The 8,973-nt window shown below is 39.6% G+C and overlaps 1 pseudogene; it reads right to left on the reverse strand.

Annotated features, from left to right (window-relative positions):
* Positions 1-4,286: 4,286 nt before the first annotated feature.
* LOC139702907 (histone H1.10-like) lies at positions 4,287-4,998 on the reverse strand (annotated as a pseudogene).
* Between the last annotated feature and the right edge of the window lie 3,975 nt (positions 4,999-8,973).

Raw genomic sequence — 8,973 nt, forward strand, 5'->3', positions numbered from 1 at the left:
ACCAAGCTTTTAGACATTCTCCCTGGTACCATGTCTCCCACCTGAAAAAGGCACCTGTTCCAAATATCCAGTCCTGGACTTCCACCACGCCCACTAAACTCAAAATTTCTCACCAATCCTGTTCTTCTTTTACTAATCATTAAATTTCTTTCAAGTTTCTATCCCAACCACAGATGGTGCTTTAACATCCAAGTGACATGGCATGAGGATTACACCACCCACTCTCAGTTTATGGGTCAATTGCCCTTCCACTGGCTGAAATTGGGCTGTCACCCTTAACATTACTGGATTCAACCAAGCTACCTCTGATACTTCCTAGAGTCCCTACGACAGGACCAAAGGCTGATACCAAGGATCTCCTCTGCCCAGGACTGATTTGAAGCCATCGATCACTTGTGGTTTCAAGGAAATTTTATGGGCTTTACCCCTGCCAAAATAACTGTTTATAGCCACTGGGTGTTATTTCTGGCTGCTTGGTGTTCCCAGACCTGTCCCTGAACATTCCTCCACTTTCTCCCCTAGGTCCTATGCTGCCCACCATTAAGCAGGATGTAGCCAGAGGATTTTATGATTTCCCCATGTCACTTAGAAAAACAAATGGGAGGAATGTTAGGTTCAGGACAGGCTGAACCCAGTTGTATGTAGGGCAGGCTGAACGGATGTTAGCTGCAGGATAACACATGCCCCCCCCCCCCCCCCCGTTCTTTATCACCTGTTTACATCAAGTCTGAACACTCGACTCCCACCCATCTGGTGCAACAGAAACCCACATCTGACCCCTGCACCATCTGCCTGAAGGCAGAAGAGGATATCCTTAGCAACTACTGTGTAATCCAATCATTGTCCACCAACAAGGCAGCTTGCAGACCCAGAGACCCCATTAGAATTTGGCTTTAAAAACTCCCTCCTGCTGGTGCCTCCATCTCTTGTTCTCTCTTTCTCAATCTCTTTCTTCACTCTCTCTTTCTCTCTCCTCCTCTTTTGCACTGCTGCAATAAAGATCTCTTGGTCACTCCGAGTGTTGTGGTCACTTTCCTTTCGCTTCTACCCCTAAACTATCATTTGGCCCTGTGTGAGAGAGCAGAGGTGGGCTTAGAGTGATCTTTGTACTCCAGAGGTGGTGTCACTCACCCAAGGAAAGTGAAATACTGGAGCCCAAGCCTTGCCTCAGGCAAAGGAACATTTAGATAACCCTTGAAGCATGGGATTCCAGTCTGGAACAGTTGGTTGTCAACCCCAGAACCAAGGTTCCTCTCCTTGGTATTGAATGTTTATCAAGCCCACTTTGCTACTGAGCAGTGAGGTTTGTACACAACAGAACCTGCCTACACACATAAGTGAAAGTCGGTGTGATACATTCACATACATGTAGAAGAGAAATAAAGGGAGGACAATATATGACATGCATTGCAGTCTCACTTATAACCAGAAACTTCAGCTGTAGTGAAAGACAGCATGCATTCGAGTGCTTGCACCTGCTGCTAGTGAAGACGTTTGAGTTGGTTAAAAAAAGAAAGAAAGAAAAAGTACTAGGATCTAGTTCAAACAAGAAAATCCAAGAGGGAGATGAAGATGGAAACTAGTGTTGGGACACTTAGTGTTGGGACAACCTTATTTAAACTAATAAAAAATAGAGGCTAGATTGAACTAGGGATGACACGCCAAGGTCAATTGCAGGCTGCCTCAGTCTACCCACAGGTTGTACTATGACCCTTCCATGGATCCCTTCAGTTGCCACTAATAACAAGTAAAATATTAGCAAGATTGTAATTTTTAGATTCATTGGGGTGATATTTATGTGCCATCTCATACTGTTAGCATATATACTAGTAGTCTATGTTTACTCACTATAATTTTAAATTTATGTTGAGTTAATGTGTAGTGTGAAAAAATGAGCACTAATTTTCATAAAGTTTCCTTATTCTCCTGAAGCTCCCCTTACTACTTTGTCTTACATAATTAGAGGCAAGGGGTAGAGTTTCCTATAAAAACTTTTAAATATTGTGTCTTAAAATAATTGTCATTTAAAGTGGGCTTGATTAAACCATTTTAAGATCAAAATTCTTGTGACCAGATGAATCTTGATGATACAGATCCATCCCACCCAAGAATTGTGTGAAGCCTAGATCCTGGCACCCAAACACTAAATTGGTGTCCCTCAATATATTTGATAACTAAAAATTTTCCTTAAGGACTGTTCTGCCTCTTTGAGAATACTATTGAGAACATATCCATTACCTACTTTATTTTAACAAGAAAGTGATGACAAACAACTTCTTTCTGGGAAAATTATTTTTTCTGATGTGTCTGACATATAAAAAAGGCTATGATCTTGTTTAGTGACACCTTTGTCAATTATTCTAGAATCTTGGAAGGCAAGGTTATGTTTGTCTGTGTTTAATGGGAATTCACATTAGAAATGTTGACATCTAAACACTAATATCATTTTAGCAGTTTGATGTGAGAACAGAGTTGGGAAGTGACAGCCGTGTGTACGATAGTAGTTCTGAGTTGAGTAGAATATACATTCATGTCATCACTTTGGCGGGGTGGGTTACTTACTAGGGGTTGAACCCAGAGCCACTCTACCACTGAGTTCCAGCCCTTTCTCCCCTTCTTGAAATGGCAGTCTCAAACTTGGGATCTTCCAGCTTCAGCCTCCCAAATTCTTGGGATTAACAAGAAAGCAGCACCATGCCCAGCTGTAATCACTTTTAAAATAACCCTTTCTACTTACTGGTGTTCATATTAGCAAATTTGAAAAATGCAGATAGATGTACATACACCAGATCTCATGGTATGACTCATTACAAATTATCTTTTCATTTGAAACACTGCTAGTTATGATAGAGAAAAATTAAAATAGCATTTAGCTCAAGCTAGCTACAATGTAACAAAAATTTCTTCAACTTGTTTAACTTTAAAAAGGATGTTTATTTTGACTTTTTAAAAATCTTGTAAAGTGTTTGTTGCTTATTAGTATTGAAAGGTGCTGTGGAAACATGTAAGTAAAGACTTCTCGGAAGAGAATATATTTTCAATTGTGTAGAGATGTATTGAATCTCTTTGACCTGAGAAGCCAGCCAAATTGAAAATAATTACTTTTTTTTATTTTAAGCAAGAAAAATTTCCCAGAGTAAAAGAGGTCAGTACTGTTAAAAATACTGTTAAAAATCATTACTTTTTTTCATATTCACATATTCCTATGTAAACTAAATAAATAACGAGTTACAAAGATATTGAAAATGTTCCAGTTTCTAAGCATGGAGGAAATGTCATCAAATGGACAAAACATGGATGCCTTTTTGGAGTTTTACATTTGAGAGACATAAGAGTTAATTGGAAGAAAAACAAATAATTTACCATACAATTCTGTGGTTTATATTTAAGGCATTTCATTGATTTTTAAGATGCACATCTGAGATGGATGGAATCTTAAAATTGGCATGTTGTAACCACATGGAAATTTTTCTTCTGAGTTGAACATAGAATAAGAATGTTCTAAGTGTCTTAAAGGTGGTGGCATCTCAGAGAGAATGAAATAGGAAATATATAAAAATGTCAGCACATTGGTTAATTTTTAGCATCCAAAACTATTCAAAGGTGACTTGTAAAAAAAAGTTACAGATTTCTATATCCTTCTTTTTTTTTGGAGGGGGGTGAGTACCAGGGATTGAAATCAGGAGCACTCAGCCACAGAGCCATATCCCCAGCCCTACTTTATATTTTATTTAGAGACAGGGTCTCACTGAGTTGCTTAGTGCCTCACCATCCCTGAGGCTGGCTTTGAATTTGAGAGAGTCTTGTCTCAGCCTCCAGAGCTGCTGAGATTACAGGCATGTGCCACCACGTTTCACTTCTAAATCTTTCAGTCTAAACTTGAATCTTTTTTTTTTTTTTTTGCAAAGGTCAAGAATGTTTTATTGTGGCTTGGGTGGGGAGGGGAGCGCTGCCCTACCCTGCACCCTGAGCAATTGTTGCGAGCCCAGAGGTGGCAAGAGGGAGGGGGCCAGGCCTGGAGGCTGAATCCAGCTAGCCAACCAGGGCCCTGCCCATTGGCTGCTGGGTGGGGCGGTAACCATGGCGACGGCCATTGCTAAGGGCCAGAGCCAATCAGGGCATCACCCGGGCTGTTTCAAAAATCTCCCTGAAGTGCTTGGGGGAGGGGAGGCCAGAGCTGCGCATGGGGGAGGTGAGGTCAGAGCGGCGCGTGGGGGAGGGGAGGGGAGGTCGTGGCCCAGCAGGGACGGTCCCCCTCCACGTTGTCGCGTGTGGGGCCTGGGCGCTCACTTGCAGCCCTTGGGCACGTTGGGGACACTGGGCTTGGCTGCCTTCTTCAACTTCTTGCTCCCAGCCGCTGCCTTCTTGGCCTTGCTGCTGCTGCTGCTGCTGCTGCCCTTGTCCTCGGTGGCAGCGGCCTTCCGGGGTGCGTGCTTGTTGGCTGTGGCACCCTTGGTGGGTCAGGGGTCCACGTGGCGCCGTGCTGCCTGCTTCTTGGGTTTGTGCACCGTTAGCTGGCCGTCAGCTTTTGGCAATTGAGCTTGAAGGAGCCGGTGGCGCCTGTGCCCTTGACCTGCAGTAGCAAGTCACTCTGCACCAGCGTGCGCCAAGTACTTGAGGTAGGTGCAGCTGTTCTGCTGGTTGAACCCCTCCACCTTCCTGGCCTCTGCATAGATGCCCACCAGCGACAAGCTTCTGCTTGCTCAGCCTGCGGACGTCTCCACCACTAGCTGGCTGTACTTGACCGGCTGGTTCTTCTTGCCGCTGCTTCTATGTTTGGGGCCACCACGGCCCTTGTCGCTGCCCCCCCCACCTTGCCGCCCTCCCCATGGCCCCCTTGGCGCCCAGGAGCTGCAGGGCCTCCTCCAGCTCCACCAACGTGGTGGCCAGCGGGTTGGTGGCAGGCAGTGCCAGGAAGAGGAAAGTGGGGGGGGGGGCGCTCAAGGCGCGGGTCCTGGGGCTGAGCGGCAGGGCTGGGGACAGATGGACGAGCGCCATCGGGGAGCCGGGGTGGTTGTCTGGGGCAGCTCTGGGGCTCAGGGAGGGCTCAAGCTCGGTCCGAATCTCGCGGCTGCTGTGGCGCCGCTGCTCCAAAGCTGCCCGCCTTCTGGATGTGTGTGATGCGCTCTGCTAAGCTACAATGTTTTATTCAGAAGATTCCTGTACAGATCTTTCTCCTTGTGTAAAACAAATGGAAGACCAGTGTTCATCAACATGAGGACAATTTTTTGAAAAGGGTTTGAGGGAAACAAACTTCTTGGTGCTTTTCCATGAAAGCACATGGTGGGCAGTTAATGCATTTGAGGTTAAGTTGTTCACACAACACAGGCAGAATTTATGGAATATGGATTATTTTTGTTTCTTAGCCCAATTTCTGAAAGTTTGTAGGTCCACTTATAAGTTTTTTCAAGTGAGACATCCTTAAGTTGAATTTCAATGATTCATAGTTGTTATTGTTTTTATAAGAATGTATTTGAAAACATTTATTTTCTGTGTACGGTTTATGTAGGAAACTAGCTCCATGATATCTCTTGGCTAGGAAGCCTGTATAAGGACTTTTTCCATCTGATACTGAGGACAGGTTTCATGGGAAACTCAACCATATGAAGGTTACATACCTTTTTCCCCCAGGAGGACTTCAGCTTTGCTTATCCAAGTGTGGTCCTATGTCCTGGAGCTTGTTTGAAATGCAGACTGGTGGCGTATCTGAACCTGTGGGAAGAACCAGACAAGATATGTGACTCTCAGACTTGAGGGTATTACCAGGATTGCTGGACTAGTACAAAGTTTCAGTCTGGTTGGGAGCCTGAGAATTTTAATTTTAACAAGTTATCACATGCTGCTGATGTTGCTGGTACAGGGACCATACTTGGAGAACCATTATATTAGAGTGTCCTCATTGTACATTTTTCTCCCCTTTCCAAATTTCTTACTCATTTAAATAGCTTTTTAAAAACAGATTTTCATATTCTTTAACTTGATTGAAGGGGGAAAAAGCATTTTTTTTTTTGTAATGACCACACCAAGATTGCTTTTCAGCATCTAATTTCAGAGCAAAAAATCTCTTTAAACCTTAGTTTTAAATCTTATTTATGGGTGTCTCTTTCTCTTCTTTCTGTAATATTCTTTTTAATGTTTAAAAATTCTTTTAATGTAGATAACATGTTCTTATGGTTCAAAAGTTAAAATGACACAGGCATGCTTGGGAAAATGTGATTTCCAACTGCTTTGCCCCCCCCCCCTTCACCCCTCTTTTTTAGATAACTACCTTTAATTTATTTCCCATAGATGTCAATTGTTTCCTTTTATAGTAGGAGAAATGCCAGTGTACTATATTCTTTTTATATAAAATGTGGTATACTATTTAAGTAATTCTATCCTATTGTTTTTTCTTTATATGCTCTTTAGATTTTTTCCTATTAGTATTTATTTAGAATGAATATAATATTTGTTTATAGAAAACACTTAAAAAAAACAGCTGTGTTTAAACAGTGTCTATTAAGTGCCTTGTTTACTTATCCAGCCCCCCCCCCCCCCCCGTAGTGTTTGGGTTGTTTCTAGGTTTATCACAGACCATACTATGGTGAACCAGCTTGTATACATATCATTTTATACATGTGCAAGTACATCTGTGGGATACATTCCTATAAGTGGGATCACCGTGCCAGTGGGCATTGCATTTATAATTTAGTTAAATGCTTCCTTTCTTAGGTGTTGCACCATTTTAAACTCCCACAAGTACAGTTGCTCCTCATTATTCATAGAGGATTGATTTGAGGACCCCTTTGCGGATGCTGAAATACAAGGATGCTTAAGTCTTTTATATAAAAAGCATAGTATTTGCATATAACCTATGCACTTTCTCCACATACTTTTAAATCATCTTTAGATTTCTTAGAAGACTAATACAATATAAATGCCATATAAATAGTTGTTACACTGTATTGTTTAGGGACTAGTGACAACAAAAAAGTTGGTATGTGTTCAGTATGACAATATTTTTAAAAAATATTTTCACCTATGATTGTTGAATTCAGTCTGAATACCACAGATACGAGAGGGCAGATCTCAGTGTATGAGAGAGTTCCTATTTTTTCTGGGGCCTTTCCAATGTACTGTGTACAACCCTTGAATTTGTTAACAGTTTGATAGATGAGAATTATCAATATAGAGTAATTTAATGTGGATTTCTATCATTTTTAATAAGGCTCTGCATATTATGCTTAAAAACGAATTGTATTTTTTTTCTTGTGAACTCTCTGTTAATGTTTTTTTTTTTTTTTTTTTTTCACATTTCTGTTTTGGGTTGCTTTTTTCCCATTATCAATTTCTAGAAATTTGTAAATTGGAGAGATTAGCCCTGTGTGATATCAATTCTAGTTTTCCCCAGATTTTCACTTATTTTTATTTACCTTCACATATTTTGATATACAAAAGTCTTACATTTTTTAAAAATTTTACAGTTTACATTAATCATTATGGTATCTTGATATTTTTTAAAAATATTTCTTTATTTCTATGTGGTGCTGAGGATCAAACCCAATGCCTCACAAGTGCTAGGCAAGCACTCTACCACTGAGCTAAAGCCACAGCCCAGGTATCTGGAGTTTAAGTCACTGAAAGGCCTCCAAGATTTTTAGAATTTGCCCATGGTTTCTTTTAGTACTTTTATGGTATCACATTTACATTTAAATGTTCAAATTAGGATTTATTCTGGTGTTCAGAATGATGCATAGGTTCAACTTTATCTTTTTCTGTGTGCCTGTTATTTTCACCTGTTGCTTTTAGAGCCCTTCTTTGAATCTCTTATGGTGTTGTTAAATTTTGGAGGTATTGGGGTGTCTCTGGGGTTTGTATTCTATTAGTCTTTTTCTTCATATACCAGTATCACATTATTGATTTTATAAAAGTTTTAATATCTTTTAAAACTAGTTTCCCCTTTTTGCTTTTCATATTCCTGGGAATTCTTGCTTGCTTATTTTCCCATGTACTTTTGAACTGTTTTCTCTAGTTCCAGGAAAACAAAAATCTAAAGGAAATAAACATCAGATTAAATGTATACATTTAAAATCTATTTAACTTCCCCAAACTTTTTTTTCAGGTTCTTAATAAAGGTGCTATGAAAGAATGTAAGACAGGAAAATAATTAAATATTTTTACTGTGGTGTTTTATGATTTTACATTTTAAAAATTATATTATTATTATTATTATTATTATTATTATTATTATTATTATTTTAGTCTGCTTCCTTAATGTGTAAAAGGGATATTGTTTTAGGAGTGTTTGATTTCATACAACCTCTGGGTAGTAAGGTGAATGCCAATAATGTGGGCTGTTTGAATAATGATGTTTGTCTTTCCCTATCTCTATGACTCTAATATTTTAATTTCTATTATTTTGTCATTTTAAAATGTGGTTCTGAGAAGGAGATTCTGTATTACATTTACTTGCAACATTCAATGAATTCTTTCCTCTTAAATAGGAAGATGAAAAGATTTGAAGTAATTTTGGTGATATAGAGGCACTTCTTTCTCTTAAAAGTTTGTTGTGATTTTTTATTATAATAATTAGAAAAATTTTTACCCATATAAAACAACATAATGACAAAAGTAAACCCTCAACTCCTGCACAAAGAAATGGCCACAATTAACTCACTTTTGGAAACTTATTGATGGATATGAAAGTATATATAAGATTTTAAATACACAGAAGTCTCTCTCTATATATGAAGCTATGTGGTCATTTTTATAGTGTTCTATATATATCTCTATTTATGAGTTGAACCTGATGTGCATAATCATGGGTGATCATTTTACTGGCTGCCTAGTTTTTTTTTTAAATTATTTTTTAGTTGTCAATAGATCTTTATATATGCAGTGTTGAGAATCAAACCCTGTTCTTCACACATGCCAGGCAAGTGCTCTACCATTGAGCTACAACCCAGCCCTGCCTGCCTAGTTTTCTATTATTTA

This window comes from Marmota flaviventris, chromosome 19, assembly GCF_047511675.1.
Source record: "Marmota flaviventris isolate mMarFla1 chromosome 19, mMarFla1.hap1, whole genome shotgun sequence".
Taxonomy (NCBI): domain Eukaryota; kingdom Metazoa; phylum Chordata; class Mammalia; order Rodentia; family Sciuridae; genus Marmota; species Marmota flaviventris.